A 26,050-nucleotide genomic window follows, 5' to 3' on the forward strand; every position below is an offset into this window, starting at 1 on the left:
CAGTGGCCAGGGCTGGGCCAGGCCAAAGCCAGGAGCCTGGAACTCCATCCTGATCTCCCACGTGGGTGCAGGGGCCCAAGTACTTGGGCCATCTTCTGCTGCCTTTCCAGGTGCATTATCAGGAAGCTGGATCAGAAGTGGAACAGTCAGGATTCAAACCAGCACTCTGATACGGGCTGCCAGCGTCACATGTGGTAGCTTAACCTGCTGTCCACGACACTGGCATCCTCTCATCCTATCTGCCTTTTAGGGTGTGTTTGTTTATTCATTTGAAAGGTAGAATGATACACAGAGGGAGAGAGAGAGGGAGATCTTCCATCCACTGGCTTACCCCTCAACAACCAGGGCTGGACCGGGCTGAATCCAGGAACCACAAACTCCATCTAGGCCTCTCACATGGGTAGCAGGAACCCAAGTACTTGAGCCACCATCTGCTGCCTCCCAGTAGCATTAGCAAGAAGCTGGATCAGAAGCAGGACTCCATCCAATACGTGGTACAGGTGCCCCAATCAGGGGCGACCCGCTTGCTGCACAACACCCTCCCCATCACTGTTACTTTATACTTTCTTTCTATGAATGGACTTCAAAAAGTTCATGGAAAATGCATATTAGGAATAAGCTGTGCATGGATTGCAATTAGTTTTTTTTTTTTTTTTTTTGCACCAGAAGAAATGCATCTTCTAGTTCTGTATTTCATGAACTTCTGGAGAAAACTCATATGCTTCCCACCTGCTTCCCTTTCACTAGCACCAGGGACCTAGGCAGACCAGACACTTCCATTGTTCTCTGTTGCCTCCTATACCACTTGTCCCAACCCGTGGGGAAGCTGGGAGCCCCAACATAGCTCTTTAGAGACCACGCTCTGCCTCTCTCGCCCACCCTGTCCAGATGACTTAGGCAAGAAATCCCCTGGGGCTGTAACAGTCTGCGGGAGCCCCTGAGGCTCTGAGTGCAGTATGGTTCTCCATAAATAATTCACGGTTATAGCTGTAAAAGCCAGGAGCTCTGTGTAACTGGAGAGGGAGGGCAGAGAGGGGATCAAAACACACGTGTGTGCACGCACCAGGACGCGCTTTCTCTGCGGCATTGTGACGTGGTTTTTAGTGGTGCTTTGTTCTGCACTTGACTGCTTTTGCAGCCGTAAAACAGGGCTGTCACCAAGTCGAGCCCTAGGTGTTGGGGAACGGCTGCAGAGACCTTTGTTCTGCTATGGAGGCGGCAGGGAAGTTGTGGGTTCTGTCCAAGGCCCAGCTGAGGAGCTGGTGGCGACTGCAGGACGGGGCGGGGGGCTGGGGGGGGGGCAGGATGTGTGGCTGCTGACGCGTCCGTGCGAAAGCCTCTCTGGCATCACAAACACCTCTGCCTTCCCTCCGCAGCCAAAGGGAGGTCAGGGAATCCTATTTGGAGGTGCTGAGCGAGGGGCAAGCGGCTGCTTGTGGGAGGATGAAGGAAAAAAGGCGTCACCAAGGCCAACGTGTGACCCAAGTGCTGTTGGGTGACCTTCACTCCAGTGGCCGCCTCGCTCCTGGGTGTTTCATCTTTGCCAAAACCACACAGGGAGGAAGCTGCTGAGACAGAGGGGTGACCATGGAGCCAATTTCTATTCCTAGCCTGTGGTTGACCCTGGCAAGCGACCTTGATGAGGTCATTGACCCCTCGTTAGGATGATTGTATCAGACTCCAACCAGGAACTCCTGTGGAAACTGTTGGGGGAGACAAACAATACCCTGGTGTTTGGGCGAGTGTTACGTCCTGACCTGGAAATCTGGTATTCTGTGTGCTGGCTGTGCTGTGTCCTTTTCCTTGGCGACCAGGTGTAGAATGTGTTTGGGGCTAGTGATAAAAATGGCACATATCTATGGATGTTGACGATGTGCTGGGCAGGTTAGTGTTCACTGGAACATTCTGCACTGCAGTATGGGAAACAGGTGCAGAGAGGTTAAGTCACTTTCCTGAAGTCTACCAGCCAGAGCCACTATTTGAACCTAGCCTCCTGGGTCCTGAGTTTGCTCTTAGCCACCACAATGAAGCCTCTTGAACAACCAGGTACTTTGTCACTCGGGCACAATTCCACGCTTTTCACAGACATGGAACTGCAGGAACAGACGGGAGACAGGCAAGGGTTGGGTGCTAATGTGTTGGCACCAAAAGGCTATTGAAAATCTGGAGAAAGAGAGGTCGGCAAGGGGCTGGACTTGGGCGGAAATTTCGTGGAGCAAGTGAGGCTTGAGCACTCTTGGTTTTTGCTTTCTAAGCAGCATTGGACTTCGTGGGATCATTCATAGGATCTAGAAAGATGCTGATTTCGATTGGTTGTGGAAAAGGGCTTAGAGGAGGGACTATTCGCTCGTGGTAAAATCTGGAACTTGCTATGTACGCTGGTTTGTGCTGATTCACAGAGTGCTTGAGCTTTTGGAGCTCTGTGAAATTCTGCAGTGAAGAGACCCGCCGGGAGGCTGCCTGGCCCAGCAGCAGGACTCCTGCGGCCCGTGTTGGGGTCTCTGGGCTCCATACCTGGCTCTAGTTTCATGCTAATGCAGACCCTGAGAGGCAGTGGTGATGGGGCTCATGGTTGGGTTCCTGCCCCTCATATGGGAGGCCTGATTTGGTTCCAGGCCATTGCAGACATCTGGGAAGTGAACCAGAGGATGAGAGCTCTCTCTGTTTCTCAGATAAATCAATGAATATTTAAAAATGATCAAAACATAGAAACTTGTATGTTTCTCGAACATTTTTGGCCATGGAACACATTTTTAATAGAACTTGTATCAGTATTTCCTAGATTTCCAAGTTTGGGAACCACTGATGTGGTGGACAGCACGTCGTTGGAACTAAAAGTCATTTATAAGCAATTTAAAATCAAACTCCACGCACACCCGCTGTAACTATCAGCTTTATGGAGTCAGCATTCATTGCCAGTTGTTCTTTTGATAATTGCTCATTTTTTCCTGTGTGTGCCACGTTAGTGCTACCCCAAGCAGACCACGGCTATCTCAAATGCAAGTATGCTGGTGGCTGGTGTATCTTTTTATCCCCCAGGACCACACTGGGCCACACCTGTCTAAAAGAACGTCAACTAACATTTGTTGGTTTAATAATAGGGAACAGAGGGAAGAAAAGAAGGAAAGCTCCCTCCTCTGCTTGAATTGATAATCATTATTGGTAATTTTCAACTGGTTACTTAGTTGTTTATTGCTACTCATCAGACAGTCCTCTTTGAAATACATTGTCTAAAATGCGAGAGTGTTAATTTTTGTCTTGGCACTGGACAGAGCTAGATCTGTGGAGGGAGGTAGCTGGCTTGGGGCACGGCCTCTGGAGTACACCTGTCTTTATCACCTTAGGCTGCTTCTTGCTGAACTGGGCGTGCTTGGGGTGGGTCTGGTTGTCACAGGTTTGATGCCTTGAGGACCCAGGACTGCAGATGTCAATGCAATGACTGCTCAGGATCCCACTGCTTGGTGGAAATAATAAGCCAAGGCTCACAGGGAGCTTGTAATTAAAAGCGAAATTGAAACTGCAACTTTGGTGTCAGAGGGTGGTCTCAGGTGCTGTTCTGTTTCCAAACAAGCCCTCCTCCCCTGCACATCACACCCAGTGGCCAGGCTTGGGGAGGGCACTGTGCGGAAGATTTGAGACTTTGAGGCATGTCTGTCTTAAAGCTTCTTCCCTCGAGTAGTTTTGGAACTAACCACTACCCCCTCCCGCCCCAGGAGAAGCACTCCCTAAACCGTGTGGCTGACAATGCAGGGGGTTTCCAGTGAGAATGGGGAAGGACTTCACGCCTGGCTTTTTGATGGAGGAGAGGAAAGGACATGGTTCCTGGGGAGGTGGAGGGTAGAGTCCTTGCCTAGGATAAAGAAGTTTCTGAACCTTCCTGTCTTTAGCTTAGGAAAATTCTGGCTCCCCCAGGGGTGTGGGGGAATTGATCTTGTTTGTTCTTTTATTTCTTCTTGGTTGAGTTCCCAGTGCAGATCTTGCAGGCGTTTTTGTCCTTGATGTCAGAATCACTCAGGCTTGGTTCTCCCTGGGCCTGGAGACTCCTAACAGATGCCACTGCTTCCTACCACAGAGGAAACCCACCCATGGGAGCCCCTCCCAGGCAGTAGATCCCCCCGCTGGGTGTCTACTCCCCACCCCCGTGGGGGGACTTCAGCTATTAAGAAAATACTAGGAGGAGGGTGTGGTAGGATTCAAAGCCTTGAAATCAGATCTGCACTTGTTTTTCTCTAAATCCAAATGGAGCCTCACCCACTAGCTGGCTGCTGGTGCCCTGGTGCTCCAGGCTCCAGCCTCTGTCTTAGAAGCAGCGCTCAAGGCCTTGTGTTTTGGATCAACTTGACCCTTCTGTGGTTGTGTTGAGTCCAGTCTTCAAGTTCTCCTGTAACTACCTCCCTTCGTTCACACAGGCTGTGTCCTCAGTCAGCTTGGACTGACTGGCAGATGCGGAAGAGTTGGGGGTGATGGGTCTCCACAGCAGCTCTGGTGTTGAGGGGTGTGTGGCAAAATCCTCACTTCTATACTTAATTTCTCTTGTGCCTGCCAGGGTGGGCCCAGCTGCCAATCTCGGTTCCTACCCATGGTGCCGACTGGCACACCCTCTGCGGCAAAGGAGAGCATTCCTCAGCAGGAATGTGAGGACAGCAGGTGCCTCAAGTCTTTGGGGCCACCTCAGGCTCTCTTCCTGTGGCTCCCCTGCACCTGCCCCTTGTGACCACCTCATCACTGAATGTTCTCCTGCCTGAGGAGAAATGCTGCCTGGGGATGGCAGCTTCTCCCCGCCGTCACAAGCTCCAGGCCGAGGGCAGAGGAAGCAGTGGGCCAGATCGGCAGTGTTCCCACTGTGGAGCTAAGAGCAGTTAGCTCAGGGGGTCTGGCTGCTGACCTGGGGGCCGCTGGGTGAGGGACTCGTGCAGCACCTGAATAACTCTTGCAGCCTACGTGCTCCAAGAGGCTTTTCAGGCCGAGCAAACATACTTGAACTTCCTCTCTGGCAGTTCCAACAGCTTCACCTTTGAATTCCTTGATTTCCTGACACATACAGTGGCTAAGCTTCACTGGGATCCTCACTGCCCAGCACTCTGCTGAGCACTTTCCATGTACCATCTTGTTTAATCCTCACGAGAACTGTAAGAAAGCTGCCATTACCACCCAGGTTTACTGACCGACTAACTGAGGGCTAGAGCGATCAAGTGTGACTAAGAGCGTGCAGCTGGTACCTGGCAGAGCTGGAAGTCTCACTGAGGCACCAGACTGCTGTCTCATGTACCTGGTAACTGTGCTGTGTCCTGGATTCATGTGCTTCTGATTTACCACACCTGGTCTTCTGTGTATTCATTTAGCACAGGGTTTGGCATACTATGTCCCTGGATCAAATCTACAGAGAGAGAAAGAGAGAGAGAGAGAGAGCACTCCCATCTACTGGTTCACTCCCCAAATGCCCACAGTGGCTGAGGGCCAAAGCCAGGAGCTGGGAACTCAATCCAGGTCTTCCATGTGAGTGCCAGGGGCCCAACTACTTGAGCCATCACTGCTACCTCCCAGGGTCTGCATTAGTAGGAAGCAGGAGGAGCTAGGAATCAAACCCTGGTACTCTGAGTGTTCCAACCAACAAATGAACTGCTCCAAAGAGTTGTTTAGAAATAACACACTGGGGGGCCTAGCAGGTTAAGCTGCTGCCTCGGATGCTGCCACTGGCATCCCATATGGGGGCTGGTTCAAACCCCAACTGCTCCATTTCTCATCCGGCTCCCTGCTAACATGCTTGGGAAAGCAGCTGAGGATGGCCCAAGAGCTGGGGCCCCTGCACCCACATGGGAGACCTGAAGAAACTCCTGGTTTCAATCTGGCCTGGGCCATTTGAAGAGTGAACCGGCAGATGGAAGGTCTCTCCCTGTCTCTCCCCTACTCTCTCTTTCAACTCTCTCTTTTTTTTTTTTTTCTCCGACAGGCAGAGTTAGACAGTGAGAAAGAGAGACAGAGAGAAAGGTCTTCCTTTTGTTGGTTCATCCCCCAAATGGCCGCTACGGCCGGAGCTACGCAGATCTGAAGCCAGGAGCCAGGTGCTTCTTCCTGGTCTCCCATGGGGCGCAGGGGCCCAAGCACTTAGGCCATCCTCCACTGCCCTCCCAGGCCACAGCAGAGAGCTGGACCGGAAGAGGAGCAACCAGGACTAGAACCCAGCACCCATTTGGGATGCTGGTGCTACAGGCAGAGGATCAACCAAGTGAGCCATGGCGCCGGCCCCTCTTTGAACTCTTTAAATAAAGGTAACACACTGGGGTTGCATTTGGCCTAGAGGTAAGGCAAAGGTTAAGACACCTGTGTGCCATTTTGATTACCTGGGTTTCAGTCCCAGTTCTGCTGTCAGTTCCAGCTTCCTGCTAATACAGACCCTGAGAGGCGACAGGTGACCAGCCAGGGGCCATTGTACACACTGGGGAGTGACCCAGCAGATGGGAACTTGCTCACTCTCTGTCCATATCTGTGTCTCTCTGCCTTTCAAATAATAAAAATAATACCCTAAACTGTATACTTAAAAATGATTTGAATGGCCACTTTTGTTTTATGTATGTCTTACTGCAGTTTTTAGAAAACTAACAACAGATAAAACCAAAAATAGTAACAAAGAATAATATTTGAAAGGCACAGTATTTGGTCCTTAAAGCCTAATTGACTATTTTCTCTCTCCCTTTACAGGACAAATTTGCCCTCTGCTGAGTCAGCACATCACAGTGTGCCCCTGCACCAGTGACATCTGTCTTAGAGAACCCGTGCACCGAGCCGGCCACTCCCTGATTGTTTTCGGTCTCTGCAGTCATTCTGTGCCGTGAGGCGGAGGTTCCAAGGGGGCGGTTTCACATCCTGGGCTGCCGCTCTGAGTCTGTGCACACCCCGTGCCGTTACCTAGCAGGCTCGCCTGTGACCTGTGTCATGACCTTGCTGCGTGCGAAACGAGGATGAGAAGTTTTGGCTTTGGAACTGAGAGCAATGAAAGAGGAGGAATTCAACTGCAGCTCCAGAGCCATGGGCAGGGGGCCCTGCAGGCTTCTTAGAAGGAATCCCAGGTACGCTGTGATTGCTTTGCATGCCTGGTCTAAACAAGCCAGGTGATTGGCCTGGGCTCAAAGGACCAGCTCTCATGCCAGGTGTCCCAACACTTCCATCAGATTACCCAGGTGGCATGGGGCCCCTCTTGTTTCGTCTTCTTTGAATCCTGGACACCACACTGCTTCACCGTCTGCCTTACACGCCTCTCCAGGAGGTGTGTCTACAAAAGTCAGAGTCCCCATTATCCCCCCAGAACCGTCTTGTGGTCCAGAGAGCAGGTGTGAGCGAGCCGAGGTGGTGCAGGCCTGGCTGCCTGCGTCTTCTGTCCCCGTCAGCATCAGGGCCCTGCTTCAGCACTCTCTGTGTCTTCAGCCCTTTGGGCCTCCAGGAAACATTATGAGTTAATTATTTCTCAGGGCTGACTCAGACAGTGGTTTTTTTTTTTTTTTCTTCCAGAGAATTCTGTCAGCCAAGCACTGCCCTGCTGTTATCCCTGGTGAGGGAGCCTTTGTCAGCCGCTCTGCTCTGGGAGGCCCAAGCCCTGGGGGATGGGGTCCAGACCTGGGCCCCCCGGGGATGGGGTCAATTGCTGGGAGGGAGCCCTCCCCCAGCGTGAGAAGCCAACTCTCAAGACTCTCCCCACCAGGCTGCCTTTCAGCCAGTCCCCGTGGGGCCGATGCTCCTCTTTCATTTTGTTGATTGGAGATTGTGTCCCTGAATAGAGCTTAATGTCTTTTGAAATTATCTGTGCTTTTAAAAATGCCTCCTCCTCTCTCCATGTGGTTTAGGTTGTCACTGTGTCCCTCACTGCTGAGGGTGGACCGTTGTCACATGGATGTGGGGGAGAGGGATGATCCTCAGACACAAGCCACTGTCCTTTGAGGCCAACCTGGGAGGGAGTGCCTGGGGGCAGGAGGCCTAGAGACAGACCTTGACCTGCCAGTGTTGGGGATGGGAGGGGTGGAGTGGAGTCCTGTCACTGCCACTTCTCACCCAGGAGCCCTGCTTTCACTGGCTTCCTTGCGTGGATAAAGTGCCCTCTTTGTAGGAGTACAAATCTTCCGCACCATGGGCAGGAATCTGTGCACACAGCGTGGGTCATTTTGGGAGGACAATTGCATGTGCCCTATACCACGATCTCTTCCTATCCATGTGGGGCGCCCGGGGTGCGGGTATCACCATGGTCTCATGGCAGGCAGAAGCTAATGGTTACCTCATTGGAAGTTTGCAAGGTTACCTTGCCCTCGTTTACTCTACCTCCATCCTCCCCGGCTTCTGCCTCCTTCTCAAGCACAGCTCAGTCTTTCATGAGTTCTTGCCCAGAGCCACCCTTCAGATGTGTTTGGGGGTCACCCTTCCCAGGTCCCTTGCCTGCATACCTTACCACTTCTACTGTGGCAGAGACAGCCCACTCCTGGGCACCCTCCGTGGAAGTGATTGAGGTGAAGGGCACACACAGTTGTCCCCCGGAGATGACCCAGGTTGTATCTACGCCTTCCTGGTGACAGCCCAGAAGCTTTGCACTGCTACAGAAGGAAGAGCACGTCATACAAAAGGGGCCAGGTGAAGGCAGGGTGCTGGTGTGAGGAATAATTACAGGAATGCATCCCATCTCCTCCATGAACGCAAGGTTACAATTACATAGTGACAATCCCCTCCTCAAATACAATGACAGAAAACCCAACAACCATGTTTTGTAAGCGTCAACAAATATTTAGAGGACAGTTACTATATGCGAGGAGGTGTTCTGTGTATTACCTGGCTGAGTCTTCTCAATAACCCCGCAGTCTGCTCCATTAGTGCCGAACAGAGACTCAGAGTGGCTACGGGCGAGCCAAGGATCAGAGAATCAGAAGGAGTGAAAACGGGCTTGTTGATGCCTGGAAGGCAGTAGGCTGTGGCGCTAGCAGGTGCTCCACAGATCCTTGTTCACTGAATGGGTCTGCTGGGCTCCAAGGTCAAGGTTTGCCTACTCCCCTATAAGCCATAATTCCAGGGCTGAAAATCTGGGTTAGTCAAGGCCAACAAATGTCCCTCAGGAGAGCTGAAGATCCTATTTTCATCATCTCTCCTGTGCACTCCCCTTCTGTTCCAAGAAGGCATAGAAGAGAGGAGTTAATTTGATTATTTGATGTAGTAAGTGTTGGGAGTGCCAGCCTTGGAGTCAAGCATTGTTGTAGATGCTGGGCTTACAGGAGGAACAAAGCAGGTTACAATCACTGTGCAGAGCTCACATTCTAGCCAGAGTAGACATCTGTCAGATAGGTCAGTAATGGCTGAAGCTAGGCAGCTCATACGTGGATCAGGGTGTGTTTAGGGGAGAAAGGGGGAACATTCTGGGCCTCCTTGGCTGTGGGCTGCCGTGTGCAGACTGGAGCAGGTACCCTGTGGGTTGTCTGCCAGCCCTCTGTCACCAGTATTGCCCACTCCCATTCTCATGGTTGCAGATGTGGCTCGGTAGCTCTGTCCACTGTGGCCTCTTATGTGGCCTTGGTGTTCATTCCAGGAGGGGTTCCTGGAAGTATCTTTGCCAAAAGACCTGGAATTGAGACTGAGAGATTCAGCCTGGGTTGCCTCTCAGACATATAAAAAACCAGGTGCTAAAGCATGACCGTATAAATTTATTTGTCTGTTTATCTTTTACCATGTGTATTGGGGACTCCTGATACTTTCTGATTTTGGATGTTTCTCAGACATGGCTGCCTTCCTGCCCATCCATCCTTGCACTCAGGCTTAAGCTGCCTTGAGTTGGTTTCTGTCACTTATCACCAAAGACAGCTTCCTCTTGAATGGAAGCAAGACCTTCAGTGAAGGGAGAAGTTCTGGCAGTGATGAAGTCAAACTGGCTCCCAGGAGACTGTGGACCACAGTGTGCTTCCCACCCTGCTGCACCTCTCCACCCAGGCCACGGCCTAGGCCCACATTCTGAATGTGCAAATCCATGTGGGTGCAACCAGAGTCTGACCTTTCTCCAAATCAACCCTTGGTGTGGGATCCATATACATGTCCCGTCTCATTCTAGAACCTGGAGAGAGTAAAGATTGGAGGGGCAAGCCACAGCCCACACTGGAGTGCTTGGCTTCTACTCCCAGCTCCAGCTCCTGACTCCAGGAGCTGCTAAAGCAGGTGCTGGGAGGCGTCAGTGATGGCTCAAATAGTTGAGTCCCTGCCACTCATGTGGGAGACCTGGATTGTATTCCTGATTCCTGTTTAGGCCTCAGCCCAGGCCTGGTCATTGCAGGCATTTGAGGAGTGAACTAGCAGTTGGGAGCTCTGTATGTTGGTCTGTTCTCTCCACCTCTCCCATAAATAAATCAATAGAACAGAAGACAGACATCACTTTTGTTCAAGAAGATGCCTCTTTGTTAAAAGTAACTTTTTTTTTAATTAAAAAAAAAGGATGAGCTACTCAGCTGTGGGGACAGTGATGGAGTGGCTTTCAGCATTGATCATGGCAAGATCATTGCAAGTTTAGTAAGAATCAGCTGCTGGGTCGCAGCCTGATTGGAAAGACAACTGTATCCTATTAAAAGAGATTGCATCTACAGAAAATCCTCATCTGGCTTTCTACACAACTGACTCCGACTTGCCCTACAGGTCTCGGTCCGGTTCTCCCTGTCCCACTGGCAGCCTTCCCCAAGGCCAGGTTAGGGGACTGCTTTCTGTTAGAGCACTTATGCACACATCTCTGTCTATTTGAATTGCTGGTAGGTGTCCTGAGAGAAGAGACTACATGTCTAGCACAGTACCTGGCACATGGTAGGTACTCAATATACACTGTTCACTGAAAGCCCGCATGCCGGCATTCATTTAGTATTAGCTTAAGGGTCCTCATACCTAGACTTCTACAGATCCTGCACAACCTGAATTCCCAACAAATTCAGTTCTGGGCAGGAATGATGACTCTGTGAACTTAGCAGGAATCCCAAAGTGCTCTGGCTTTCCCCCAGCATCACCATAGCCCTGAATTCTATCCCCAAGGCCACCTCATAGTCCAAGGGGGCTGTAGCAGGTCAGCCATCACAACTGTATTCCAGGCAGTAGGCTGGTGGGAGAAGGGCAAGGAGACAACCAAAGGGTGGCCTTCCCATCTGAGTCAGTTCTCTGTAGGTAGAGGTCTTGAAAATGCCTCATATAGGCTGGCACTGTGGCTCACTTGGTTAATCCTCTGCCTGCGGCGCTGGCATCCCATATGGGTGCCAGTTCTGGTCCTGGCTGCTCCTCTTCCAGGCCAGCTCTCTGCTGTGGCCCAGGAGGGCAGTGGAGGATGGCTCAAGTCCTTGGGCCCTGCACCCGCATGGGAGACCAGGAGGAAGCACCTGGCTTCTGGCTTCGGATTGGCGCAGCACCGGCCATGGCAGCGATTTGGGGAGTGAGCCAACGGAAGAAAGACCTTTCTCTCTGTCTCTCTCACTGTCTATAACTCTGCCTGTCAAATAAAAAAGAAAAGAAAATTCCACATATAATAACCTTTAGAACTCAGGGGCCAGAAAATCTTGAAACTATTGACTAGCTAGGCTCGTTGTGCCAGATAAACTTGGAATTTTATCATTAGGAAGGAAGAGGGGAACCGATCTTAGGTAGAAACCCGCAGTCTCTCTCTTGCTCCCCAAGCAAAATGGTCAGAGACCTCCCCCTCCCCCCTTATCTCCCAGTTTTTTGTAAGTTAAAAAATCAATGGATCTGTAGGCAGCTCCACTTAGCTGCTGATTTGTGGGTTAGTAATCAATACTTTCATTTCTCTGTGGAGAACTCCAAGGAGCACAGAAGGATCTCCTCCCTCGTTCTCTTTCTCCCTTGGCTTGCTCGCATCTCTTGTGCTTGTTACAGTCTGGGACCACGTGAGGCATTGAACGTAAATGAGCTGTAGGCATGAAGAAGCCTCTTTAGCAGGTGGGCATCCCTCACAAGCCTGGATGATTTGGCAGACGTGGGCATGTTGAGCAATGCATTTGTGGCCCAGGGTGGAACTGACAGCTTTGATCCTCTGTATTTCAGATCAGCCATTGCAGCTTGCAGGCAATGCTGTGACAACACACAGGCCTGGTAGAGGGCTCTCAGACTAGGTGAAGGCGGAGGGACTTCATTTCTCATACCCTCTCCCCCAAAGGCAGACAGTCCACAGTGGCCATGCCTGTAGAATCTTAGCCAGAAGACCCCACTGGCTTGGATGCTCCAGGTACTTCTTTCTCAAATGGCAGCCTGATTTTCTGTCCCACTGGAAGCATCTGAATGTAGGGCAACTGTGATAAGGAAACGTGGGAGAGGAATGAGCGCTGGATTGGAATCCTGGCCCTGCCCCTCATTCTCAGTGTTACCTTGCTAACTCTTTTAGCTCCCCTAGGTGTCTATTTCCTCAGGTAAAATAGCTGTGGTAATGACACTTCCCTTGCAGAGCTGCTCTGAGGATTAAACAAGATAATGTAGGTGAATGCATTTAGCACAGTGCCTGGAGTACAATAGGTACTCCATGAAAGATAGTTAAGTTTACGTCTGAGAAAACAGAATGGTGAGAGTGGCAGAGGGCATTGTGAAGACTCAACCCCTAAACAAAGCTTCCTCTGAAAGGAGACAAATGCACAGCCCTGGCATCTTGGCTGGGATCCCAGGAAGGGATGGGCAGTTACTGAGGCAAAGCCAACCCTAGCCTAAGACACTAGCCCCAGGGGGCAGGGGCCACTTCTCCAAGGGCAGGCCTGGCTCAGCAACCACTTCACATTCTGTCCTGGGGACACTGCACTTAGAAAAACATTATTGATTCTCTGGTTCAGGTTGCAAAGGGAAGAAGAAAGACTGAATTTCATTACATAAAGCATTGGTGCCTACTGTACCTTCTATTTAGAGAGGCACTTGGCAATCATTTTCATTAGTGTAGCTTCTTAAAATGGTCTCAGAGATAGCTTAATCTCGGTTTTATAAAGGCAGAATATAGAAGAAGTGATTGGATGAAGAACATGTGGCCAAATAGGAAGCTTTAGAGTTCGTGACCCTCAGATTTCTACCTTCTTGCTTACCTAAGCAAGCTTCAGCAGTCTGGTCCGTAAACGCCGTGCAGGGGCCTCTCCAGTGCTCACTGCTCAGTCACCCGCGGTCACCAGAGAAAGGCGGACACGTAAAGCTGGGCTGCGTGACTGTTTTCCTTAGCAGCTTAGGGCGGGAGGTGAAAAGTCACTTTTTCAACCAAATCACAAGTGCGTCTGCTGCCAACAAGTCCTGAAGCAAGGAGGCTGGAACTCTTCCAGCACGTGCGTCACACTGGAGAGCTCTGGATGCCTAGAAGAATGGAAGGGGGGAGGGCAGTGGAAGAGCCGGATGCATCCCCTGCTTCCAGCACCAGGAAGAAATCTTGGCAGAGTGGGGTTGCGTGGGGCGGAGGGGGAAGTTGAGGCCCAGACCAGAGGCAAATCCAGGGTCAAGATGCAAGCAGCGCCTGCTTACACTGCACACTCTGTGCCAGCGCTCGTTGCTCTAAGACTTTATGCATCTGAATATTAGCCCTGGGAGCTGGGAATGGTCATTGTCTCCTGTTACAGAGGCAAGGACTTGACCTTAGGCTAGCTCCCACATTTGCAGTCTTCACCGCTGTCTCCTGTGCTGCCTCTCAGGAGAGCATGGAGCACTTTGAGTCCCTTGAGATCCATGTAGGGCCCAAGCTCTTGGGACCTGGAGCCCTGGCCAGATCCCAGACTGATCACAGCCTTCTGTGCTGGGACCACAGCCAGGCTACTCTCTCTCTCGCTGGGGAACTCAAGCCTGTGATCGTGAAGCATCCCCATCTGTCCCTGACACCCGGAGGAGAAATGCTCTTGGCAGGTGCCCTCCCCGAGGGGTCAGCTTTCAGAGAACAGGACATTTAGTGAGTTTGTCTCCAACTGCCCCGAGAACATGGTGAGCCTCCTGGGCCTGATGGCTGAGAACAATGCTGAAGACCGGGCTGAGGGCTGTTCCTTCATTGCAGAAGCCAGCAGGCACCTGGAACGAGCCACACCGCTCAGGGCTGACTCCATGCCTTCCTTGCTCTAGGAAGAGAGATTATCAGATTCCAAAGAGCACGTGGGATTACTCAGTTGACCCAGCATGGAAACTGCTTGTGCAGCCCAGCTCCATAGGGGCGTCAGGCAGGCAGACCCGGGCGGGAGCCTTGGGATGATTTCAAGGGATTGCCTGTGTGTGTCTGCTGCTTGTTCATTACCTTCTGGGGGGAAACTCTGAGTAATCAGCTTTCCAGACAGGCCCCAGCAAGCAGCTAGGTGGGCGGCACACTTAGTCAGCTCAGAAAGTCAAACTGACGTGCCCTGGACGTACGGAAGCTTGTGCTTTCTGTTCTCAGGGATTCTCTGTTTTTTCCTAAGACCTTTTCCAGCCAGGAGCTTGTGTGACGTGAGCAGCATCAGCTCCTCAGGGCAGAGTTGGGGGTGGCCCCTTAAACTCACTCCTACCATATCTACTAGCTTCCAAGCCCATTGGAACTCCATCAAATCTTCCATAACAGTTTAAGACATCCATTGAAATGCTAGAGGAGAAAATTTCCTTTGGAGATTGAGGAATTAGGATTTTGTTGGTGGTAGATTTCTGGAATTTGTGACAGATTGGCTTCCCAGGGTGTCAGGAGAGGGAGGTCAAGGCTGAGAGCCCCTATCCCGGTAGAACTACAAGATTTCTACTCCTTTTGGTGTACATTCTGAGGTTGGGGGGATTAAGCCTTAGCCTGCAATGGCAGCATCCCATATGAGCAAAAGTTCAAATCCTAGCTGCTCCTCTTCTGATCCAGCTCACTGCTAATGTGCATAGGAAAACAATAGAAGATGACCCAAGTGCCTGGGTCCCTGCCACCCGTGAGGAAGACCTGGATGGGTTCCAGGCACCTGGCCACAGCCTGGCCCAGTCCCAGCTATTGCAGCTATTTGGGGAGTGAACCAGTGGGTAGAAGACCTCTCTCTCTTTCTTTCTTCTTCTCTCCTTCTCTCTGTAATTCTGCCTTTTGCATTAATTAACTAATTAATTAATTTAAAATGAAAAAATTTAAAGATTTTATTTATTTGAGAGGTCGAGCTACAGATCGAGAGAGCGAGAGACAGAGAGAGAGGTTTTCTATCTGCTGGTTCACTCTCCACATGGCCACGATGGCCAGAGCTGGGCCAATCTGAAGCCAGGAACCAGAAGCTTCCTCCAGGGCTCCCACGTGGGTGCAGGGGCCCAAGCGCTTGGGCCATCCTCCACTGCTTTCCCAGGCCATAGTTGAGAGCTGGATTGGAAGTGGAGCAGCCAGGACTCGAACTGGCACCCATATGGGATGCTGGCACTACAGGCAGAGGGTTACCCTACTATGCCACAGCGCTGGCCCTAAAACAAAATTTTTTTTAAATTTTATTATTTATTTATTTATTTATTTTTTGACAGGCAGAGTGGACAGTGAGAGAGAGAGACAGAGAGAAAGGTCTTCCTTTGCCGTTGTTCACCCTCCAATGGCCGCCGCGGCCGGCGTGCTGCGGCCGGCGCACCGCGCTGATCCGATGGCAGGAGCCAGGTGCTTCTCCTGGTCTCCCATGGGGTGCAGGGCCCAAGTACTTGGGCCATCCTCCACTGCACTCCCTGGCCACAGCAGAGGGTTGGCCTGGAAGAGGGGCAACCGGGACAGAATCTGGCGCCCCAACCAGGACTAGAACCCGGTGTGCTGGCGCCACAAGGCGGAGGATTAGCCTAGTGAGCCGCGGCGCCGGCCAAAAGCAAAATATTTTAAGAGCTCTGCCCTGCATCACCTTGATTCCTTCCACTAGTAGCTGTACTGAGTTTTAAAAGAGGAAAAATCAGAGAAGTGAATGCAATTATTATTCTCTGGCTATAAGGAAAAGCTGCAAAAGTCCTTTGTGCCACATAGGACATCTGTGAAGGTGTCTGCACATCAGCAACACCGTCTGCTTTGTTTTCTCTGAAAGGAAGAAGAATCCTGGCCCAATGGATTCCAAGAGCTCTCTTCTTTGGAAAATAGGAAGGTCACAATTTAAGATAGACATCCAAAGTAATAACTGCATATAGGGATCTACATGCTCCATAGCTAAAAAATATGAAATAGGGGCAGGCATTTGGCACAGCGATTAGGACACTGCTTGAGACACCTGCATCCCATGGGCTCTGCTTCTGATTCCAGCTTCCTGTTAAGCATAACCTGGAAAACAGCAGGTGATGACTCAGGGACTGGGTCTCTGCCATTCACTTGGGAGACCTAGATTGAGTCCCAGTCTCCTAGGCTTGGCCTGGCCTAGTTCTGGTTGTTGTGGGCATTGGGGCAGTGAACCAGCACATGGAGGATTTATCCCCATCTGTCCTTGTCTCTCTGCTTTTCAAATAAATACATGAAAAAATTAAATATGAAATATAGTTATGAACCGTGGAAGTATTCTTGCTTCTTCCAACCAAGAAAGGTACGACCAAATGCTACCTCAGGGTCAAGCCCCTGGGGTAAACTACTGCTAAAAGCAAGCTCACCCCTTTCCTCTCTTCTGCTGCCAGTGTGAACCTTTGACTACCAAGAGCCAGAAAGGAGCATCTCAACCCATTTAGGTGGTGGCCTCTTTTAAAGTGAAATGTGAACCCAAGGCTCCAAACTGTCACTGTCCTGAGAGTTCCCAGGGAGGCTTTGTGTTATAACCTGGATGCCCGTCCAAATGGCCTTGGCTGGTCCCAGCACCCAGCTCTACCTCCCTGAGAAACCTGCTGCTATCAGTAGGCTGTGAGCACTTCCTTTCACTGCCCTTTTCAAACTGCTGGGTAGGTGCCAAGTAGCAGCTTCCCAGGGTTCATTCACCCTAGGGCTGGGAGATTTTCAGCAGTGTGGGAAGGTTGTGTGTTCACAGATCAGCACAGTAGGGCAGAGTGATTTGGAAGCCATTTCATTTTTCAGTTCATCAAACTCCCACTCACTGGGAAACTCTACACCAGAGATGTGAAACCTTTCTGGAGTTGTGACATGCTAATGTCATTCATTTTATTTCATCAAACACCCACCCCTCTTAAAAATGCCATGAGCCATGTATTTATATTTCAGATTAAGGTGAATTAAAATTGGAAAATTACCCGAGAATTCTCTGGCACTCTAGCAAAAAGGAGATTTATCAGATATGTTTAGAAATCAAACCTAGTGCTCATTACTCTACACAGGGAAGGCATTTACCCAAATTGTGAGGTAGGAAGGACTTGGCTGCTGCCTCCATGCTCCCACCATCCAGTTCTGTCCCCCTGCTGGGACTCCTGTGCCACCCTGTACTTCCCTCCATGGTACCTGGTGCAGAACTGGCCCTTGCCTGCATCCTAAGCCCTTGCTCTGGAACTGTCTCCTCTCAGTGCTCCTATAACACTTAACCATTGCCAATTCCTGTTGCAGGTGGCTGTTTTATTTACAATTTATATATATATATATATATATAGAGAGAGAGAGAGAGAGCGAGCGAGAGAGCGCTTTCTTCTTCTGGCTTATAATCCAGATGCCCGCAGTGAATCAGGCTGGGCTGGGATCAAAGCTGGGAGCTGGGAACTCAGTCCACATCTCCCACATGAATGGCGGGAGCCCAGCTGCCTGAACTGTCACCACTGCCTCCCGGGGTCTTCATTAGCAGGAACTGGAATCAGGAACCAGAGCCAGGAATGAAACCCAGGCTCTCTGATGTGGGATACGGGTTTCTTAGCCACTAGGCTAAATGCCTGCACCATATATTTGTAATTTAGCTAGAGATAGTATCATACCCCAAAGAATTAATTTCCAGTGGAATTTCAACAGGTGCTAGAAATGCCTAGGGAGTGAGAAATTGGCCCATTCTGCCTTGTAGTAATGCTTCCCTTGGCTAAGCAAGTCTTTACTTTGGGATGGTATAAAAGACACTGAATAAGAAGGAGGTGCCATTAATCTATTTCTGACTTAATTTATTATCTAGTATGTGCCTGGTATTTGGCTAGGGCCTAGGAATCTAAAGATAAATGAGATATTTTCTACATTCTTTGTGAACCCCCAGTCTGTTGGGGGTGGGGGAGGTAGATCTAATACCGTGATAAATGCTTCCCTGGCAGTAGAGGCAAATTATTATGGGAGCATAGGAGAGAGGATGATTAATTCTGCCTGGAGAAATCTACACAGACTTAATACTTGCATTGGCCTTTAAGGACGAGAAAGCATCCAGCAAGCTGAGAAAGGGAGGAGAAATAGAGTGAGAATGATGGAGGGAAAACCCTGGAACAATTGCAGAGGCAATTGGTGGGGACATCCAAGTATCTGGAGCATTAAGGAGGGAAGCAGCAGAGATGAAGATGCATAGTAAGGCCAGGGTCAGATTTCGGAAGGGCCTTTGATGCCTTGCAGGGGAGTGGGAGTGCTACACTGCAGACTGTGGAGCCAGCAGAAGTTTTTCAAACTAACTTTGAGAGATACACGCAAGAGGCCACGTCCCTCGGGTAAAAGACAATGCAGGCTACCTCCAGGGATATGGGGAGATGGATGGAAAACATACTCTGAGGATAAAAGAGGTGCAAATAGCTGGCTGCTTCAATGTTGGAGTTAAAGGAGAGGTCATGAGTGATATATCTTGTTTAGGCCGCTAAGTAATGATGGTGCCATTAATTATAGATGAAGACAGTAGGAGCAAGGGCCCATGGGAAAAAGTAACAAGCTCGCTGTCTGACCTGCTGGCTTGGGTGTCCAGGGTGTGGGATGAGGTACTTGTTGATGTTCCTATGTTCTGTCGTTTATGTGTTTGGTCTTCTTAAGAGGACACCAGGTGCTTGTGTGTGACAGCCACAGCTCCATCACTGATTGGCCGTTCTTCCAGTACCATCAGACAGCCGCGTGCGAACGTGGTGAGAGTGTCAGCAGGAGCACTGGGGCTGCCGCTGCTCGAGCCCGAAGCACAGCCAAGTGTCTGCCCTCGCAGACAGACCTGCTTCTCCGCTTTCTTCACCTTAAGCTCTTCTCCCTTCATTTGTTGGCTGTTTTCACTTTGTTCTTCTCAAGCAATGCCCTTGCTTGGGGAAATAATTCGTCCGAAGAGAATTTGTGACTTCTTGCTCATTTCAGCATGAACATTGTTGGGTGAAAGTGAGCGTTTGTTGGTTGAGTGAAAACCAATGAACTAGAACTCTGTCATGGTGCTGAAATGGTTTGGGAAATGTTTGGACACTTAGGAATCCATCTGAAAAAACTTGAAAATTTGCATTCTCTCTGACCCAGTAATCCCAATTCTTTAAAATTTATTCTAGAGAAATAGTGGGTGAGTGCACACATATGTTTATACAATTTTATTGATCTTGCTGGTTACAGCGAAAAAAACTAACAAATAACCTAAAAGTCCAAAATAGTGGATTAAGTTAATTTAAATGATGCATATAAAAATAAAAATTAATTATTTTATTCAATTAGTTATTAATTATTTGAAATTATGATTAATTTAAATGATCCACAATAAAGTAGAGATTAATTCTGTTAAAGTGACAATGTAGATCAACATTTACTGACCAATGGAAAGCTAGGAAGACATTCAAGATTTAGTAATTAAAAATAATAATTATGTAAATTTATTATGTAAAATTATTTAAGCCATTGGATAGTTTATTTACTTATTTATTTAGATTTTATTTATTTATTTGAAAGGCAGAATCACAGAGAGAGAGAACTTCCATCTGTGGGTTCACTCCCTAAATGGGCACAATGACCGGGGAGCTAAGCTGGTCCAAAGTCAGGAGTCAGGGGCTTCTTCCAGGTCTCCCATGTGGGTTCGGGGGCCCCAAGCACTTGGACCATCTTCTACTGCTTTCCTAGGCACATTAGCAGGGATCTGGACCAGAAGAAGAGCAGCCAGGGAATCACAGGAGGCAGCTTTACCTGCTGTGTCACAATGCTGGCCCCATTTATTTATTTTTAAGAATTTGTTTATTTGAAGGCAGAACTACAGAGAGAAGGAGAGAGAGAGGAAGGGAGAGATTAAGATCTTCTACCTGCTGATCCACTCATCAAATGGCTGCCATGGCTGAAGCCAGGAGCCTGGAACATCAGCTGGCTTTCTCATGTGGGTGGCAGGAACCCAAGCACTTGGGCCATTCTCTGATGCTTTCTTAGATGTGTTCACAGGGAGCTGGGTAGGTAGTGGATCCATTGGGAATCAAACCAGCACTCATTTGGGATGCTGGCGTTGCAGGCAGTGGCCCAACCTGTTGAGCCACAATGCCAGCCCGCCCTCAAATTATTGCTTTGAAACTTCTATATGTTCTGTGCAGTTTGCTGTCTAAAGCTGACATGTTGCAGCAAGAAGAGATAGGCAGTAATTGTGATGAGAGGGGTCAGGTGAGGGCAATTGGATCTAAGAGTGATAAACAGTAGCGGAAGCTGAAGAGGTTGCTGGGCAACAGATTTGAATAATATGGTCAGATTTAACTGGCAATTGTACATACACTGACTACAATGTTATCATTCTCACTCAATCGAGGAAGGAGAAAAAGACACGACCCAGTGTTGGCAGTGAGGTAGAGAACAGACTTTGCATGTAGCTGGCAGAAGTATAAAGGGTACACTCTTTCTGCAGAGCTTGGCAATGTGGATCCAAAGCTATCCACATGATCTTGCCTTTAAAAACATTGTTTAAAAGAGTTATGTATTTCTTTATTTGAAAAGCCGAGTGACAGAGGTCTTCCATCTGTTTGTTCACTCCCCAAATGCCCGCAACAGCTGAGACTGGGCCAAGCTGAAGCCAGGAGCTTGGAACTCCATCCGGGTCTCCCACATAGGTGGCAGGAACCCAAGTACTTGAGCCATCCTCTCTTGCCTTCCCAGGTGCATTAGCAAGAAGCCAGGAACTGCAATATCAGATTCAGTGGTCCCAAGCTTCACCTGCTTAACCACAACACCAGACCCTGTGCATGTCTTTTGCCTCAGGATATCTTCCTCCAGAAATTCATCTTAAGTAAAGAATCTCTATGCTCATCTATAAGGATTTTCATCAGTTTTAAGAGGAAATTTTTGGGAAAAGTAGGTTTCCATCAGTAAGGATTTCTTTTTCTTGGTTTTTCTAAGCTCAGCTTTCAGACACAGGCAGATCTGTGCTCAAATCACAACCGAATAGCCGAGTAAACCTGGGAAAGTTCTTCAACTTCCTTAAGCCTCATTTTCCTCTTTTGTAAAATGGGTCACAAGAACAGTACCTTCTGCTAAGCACTTGCCCTGGCAGTACGCAGTATTTCTCTCCTCTTTGCAACGAAACTCCTCCAAAGGGTAGACAAAGTGTGCTTGCTGAAATCTGCTCAGCCAGGCTGTTGCCCTCACACTTCAGTGAAACTAACATTGCCAAGGTTGCCAACACTGCCTGAATTCAATCAGCAGCCCTCAGCCTTCATCAGACTTGGCCTCTGGGCATAAATCAACACAGTGGGCCCTCCAGGCTCTTTCACACGCCTCATTCACACACACATTCTCTGACTTCTGGAATCCTGTTCTTTTTTTTTTTTTTTTTTTTTTTTTTTTTTTGACAGGCAGAGTGGACAGTGTGAGAGAGAGACAGAGAGAAAGGTCTTCCTTTTGCCGTTGGTTCACCCTCCAGTGGCCACTGTGGCCGGCGCTCTGCCGCCGGCGCACCACGCTGACCCGATGGCAGGAGCCAGGTGCTTCTCCTGGTCTCCCATGGGGTGCAGGGCCCAAGCACTTGGGCCATCCTCCACTGCACTCCCTGGCCACAGCAGAGAGCTGGCCTGGAAGAGGGGCAACCGGGACAGAATCCGGCGCCCGACCAGGACTAGAACCTGGTGTGCCAGTGCCGCTAGGCGGAGGATTAGCCTAGTGAGCCGCGGCGCCGGCCTTTTTTTTTTTTTTTTTTTTTTTTAAGATTTATTTATTTATTTGAAAGTCAGAGTTACAGAGAGAGAGAGGGAGAGACACAAGAAAGAGAGAGAGGAGCGAGAGAGAGTTCTTCCATCTGCTGGTTCACTCCCCACAGGGCTGCAATGGTCCGGGCTGGGCCAGCCCAACATGAGTGGCAGGGGCCCAGGTATTTGGGCCATCATTTGCCGTTTTCCCCAGTGCATTAGCAGGAAGCTGGCTAGGCAGCAGAAGAGCTGGGCCTTGAACCTCAGCACTCTGATGTGGGACGCTGGCGTCACAGGCGAGGTTTCACTGCTGCCTCACAACGCCAGCCCCTGTCTGCTGTTTCTTCACCACACTGGTGTGCCTGCCTTAGGGCCTTTGGACAAGGTGTCCATTTGTCTGAGATGACCTTCCTTCTTACTTCCTTTAAGTCTTTGCTCAACTACCACCGTCACAGGTGGCGTCCCTGGAAGGCAGTCTCTGACATGCAGGAAGTTGCTTAAGGAATGCTCTTGGAGTCAGCCCCTGCAGAGAAGAGAAAGCAGAACTGGAATGTGAACAGCTTTCCACAGTTATAAGCCAGCCCCACGGGGGGCTCTGAGCTGAGAGGCCCTTCAGTGAGGTCATGCATGGGGTGAGGGGTCCCTGATTCCACAGTGGCTGGGGGCCGGAAGCCCTGAGAAGGGGACTGGGAAGCTCTTTGGTTCTCGAGGAGGACTCTGCTGGCAGCGTTCCCACGAAGCTAGGGGAATGAGCTCATCCAGCCTGGTGGGGATCGGGTAGTTTATCACATGTGCATTAGGATCCACGCCTTTGTGCCCTTGAGCTCTGCCACCTCTGTGGGAGCTCAGGGAGCAGCTTCTCCAGAGTTCCAGGGGGTATCTTTCCTAGGAGGTATTTGCAGGAGAGAGTGAGGAGATGAACCACAGCAGCTTGTCTTAAGGCTACAACTGACTCATCTTCCGGTCCCCTTTGTCATCAATTCTAGATTCCCATACCCCACAAAAGGCACCTTTACTAGTCTCTAGGTGGCTTTCCTGTTGGGGTGACCCAGATCGTCTTCCCTGAGGAGTCTGTTCCCTGGTCAGCGTGCCCGTCTCTGGCCATAGACGCTGCCTTTGTCCATTAGCTGTCAGAGTTGAATAAGAATCACCCAGGTGGGCCAGTGAGGGGCAGCATGTTCTCAGTTGCCTAAAGGGTAACAGTCGTGGCACTTTCTCTTGCTGCTTTGAGTCAATCACCCCTGCCTAGGTGTTACTTCCTCTCTCCTATCTGCTGTTCTTACTTGGCACAAATAGCTTTGATGGGCCTAAGTGGCAGCCATAGGTCACAGTTCAGTGACACCGTTTTCTGTGTCCTCTGGTGAAAGCATTTTCACTTTCAAAGCCAAGACCTCTCACCCCGCAGCACCCAAAGTTGCAGGGGCAAGGAGCACAGGTTCCCCACGTGGGTGATTGTGTGACGACAAGTGGAGTCATTCTTCCAGCTCTTGATTCCCAGATTGTAAAATATTTGTTCCCATCTTTGTCATGCCTCTGTGCTGATGCTTCAGCAGGTGATTTCATCATTTTCTCGACCATCAATTCTATCATTCTCATCACGTAGTATGATAAGTGACATCATAGTCATGGGCCTACTCTGGCACCTCCTTTTGCTGTTAATTGGGTCTGCTGGGCTAATGCAAAATTATGTGGCATCTCTGCTGTGGATCAGACATTCTTTATGCCTTTGGGTAGTGGTGCTGGTTGAGTCGCTGTGTGGAGGAAAGGCAAAACCATTCCCAGAATTTCTGTCTATTTCTGTCAAAATTAATTGCAGCTCCTTGGAGGTGGTGGTAGGTCTTCTCAAGAAATGATACCAAAAAACGAATCAGTTTCTATCTCCTGCTGCAGCTTGGACACGCAGCAGCAATAGCTGTATCCACATTGGTGAGCAGGAGCCTGTGTGTTGGGCCCTTGTATAGACTCTGTCCTGCTGCTGTGGCTGTTCCGCTCACATGCCCATCATGTCAGCACTAGAGCAGCCAATGACAGAGGCAGGCTAACTTTGTTTGTGTCATTTTGCCCACTGGAGTGTTTAGCACTTCTTCTGTAGTAGAGGCTACCTCATTGGCATTAACTTGCTAATCAATGATCTTTACAGCTTATGCCCTCTCCCACATGCCCAGCCAAGTGCCTCTACCAAACACTTCTTTGTCCCATTCTTCAAATCCTTCCCTTCCAAGGCCATAGACAAATCTGTTCACCAGTACTCGTGAATCCTTGTTTGTTGTAAATGCAAGCTACTTCTTTTCTCACAGAAATTGCGTGACAAGCTCACTGCCTGAAGGTCTGCCAGTGAGAGGATTTCTACTTACCTTGTCTTTTGGGGTCACCCCTGAATGACATGATAGTGCATTACCATCCATTTTCAACTTGTACCCCCATATCAAGTCAACTCATCCATGAACCGCACTCAGGTTTCTCCCTCCTCTGTCATAACCTACTATGTGTGTTTTTTTTTTTTTTTATCACTATAACAAAGTACCCAACACAGGCTGCTTACAGAGAAAAAGAGATTTGTTTAGCTTAGTTTCAGAGGTTCTAGGGCAGGATATCTGCATTGGCTCAGTTCTGGCAGATGGCAAATAGCAGATGGCGAAGGCAGGAGGGTCCTTTGTGTCAGAGCAAGCAGTCACACCTTGAATCAGGAAGCTGGGAGAGCTGGGTGGGGCTGGCTTGATTTATAACAAGCCTCTTAAGAGACCCATCAAGGACTTGAGTGAAAATTATCTCATGCCCTCACTGATCTAAGGGCCATCCACTAGGCCCTACCTCTGAAAGATTCCACAGTACCTCCTAATACTGCCACCCTGGGAACCAAGCCTCCAATCACAGGAGCCTTTAGGGAGATCCACTCAAGCCTTAACTAAGCCTTAGCACCAGTTATCCAGGAATCTCCAAGAAACTACAAGTGTGAGCTGAAGGCAAGGTGCTGGGGCTACAGTGAGGATGGGTGGCACATTTGAACGGGCCACCAACTCATCAAGATCACATGCCCTGCAGCCCTGCTCCTGTTAGATCCTGAATGTACCATTTCTTTTCTAAATATTTATTTATATACTAGAAAGAGTTACAGAGAGAGGAAGAGAGAGAGAGAGCTTTCATCTGGTTCACTCCCCAAATGGCTGCAACTGGGCCAGGCTGAAGCCAGGAGCCAGAAGCTTCTTCTGGGTCTCCCACATGCATGCAGGGTCACAAGCACTTGGGCCATCTTCTGCTGCTTTCTTAGGCATATTAGCAGGTAGCTGAATGGGAAGTGGAGCAACTGAGTCTCGATCCAGTGGCCATATGGGCTGCTGGTGTCAGTTTTACCCCCTACACCACAACGCTTGTCCCTAGATGTATTATTTCCACACTGCTGGGGCTGGCTCACTTTATGACCCCACAGCCCTGACAGAACCCAGCCAGCAATTCTGGCTGCCTACTTGTTTAATGGTCAGATGCTCTCTCTCTATTAGGGCCTAACAGCATGCCAGGAGCTTTCTAGAAAGGCATTTAATTGTCTGCTGCAGATAGCATGGCCTTGCTCCAGAAGCCTGTGGATCTACGTTGCACTTCTCCCTTTGGGACTTGTCATAAATTCCAGATGATGTTTTTCCCAACACTGATACCTGTAGTAACGTAGGGTCTGCCAGATCATGTGGCCCAAGCAGCAGAGCATTTGCACTGTGGCCTGGACAGGCTGTAGCCTCTCTCTCTCTTTTTTTTTTTTTGCTCTTGGTCTCATGTAAAATTGACAGGCTCTCGTGTTGCTGGGTATGTGGGTTGAAATGATATTCCCAGATTTGGAATATGCTGCCTCTAGAACTTCAAGAGGCCTGCTAGGTGTTAGGCTTCCTTCTTTATAATGGGAACTACAGGATCAGGTAATGTGTCCCTTACTTGAGGGATATGTCTCAGCAAGTCTCAGACCACTTGACCCCTAAAAGTGTCCCAGACACAGAGGGCTTTGCTCCACTCTCTGGAGTGCATGTGTCACAGAGACCTCTGATGCAAAGTCACTTCTTGCGCAGCCGGTCCAATTAGCATGAAGTCATCAATATCCGGCCAGTCCAGATCTCCTGAGACCCTGTTATGCCAAGAGCAGGAACATTCACATAGCCCTGAGGCAAGACTGTGGACTGTG

General features: G+C 49.6%; 1 long non-coding RNA gene across 2 annotated transcripts in view; it reads left to right on the forward strand.

Annotated features, from left to right (window-relative positions):
- LOC149122552 (uncharacterized) overlaps positions 1-26,050 on the forward strand; it is a 53,193-nt gene that overhangs the window by 4,656 nt on the left and 22,487 nt on the right. Inside the window, exons 4-5 of one of the 2 annotated variants that reach the window (XR_016218901.1) lie at positions 6,700-7,067; positions 7,507-7,791. This is a non-coding gene — a long non-coding RNA (uncharacterized LOC149122552). Of the gene's footprint in view, positions 1-6,699; positions 7,068-7,506; positions 7,792-26,050 lie in introns of those variants that run through there. The other variant, XR_016218902.1, reaches the window with a different exon arrangement.

Source organism: Oryctolagus cuniculus, chromosome 13 (assembly GCF_051225735.1).
Source record: "Oryctolagus cuniculus isolate XC-2025 breed Fujian yellow rabbit chromosome 13, ASM5122573v1, whole genome shotgun sequence".
In the NCBI taxonomy this organism is placed as follows: domain Eukaryota; kingdom Metazoa; phylum Chordata; class Mammalia; order Lagomorpha; family Leporidae; genus Oryctolagus; species Oryctolagus cuniculus.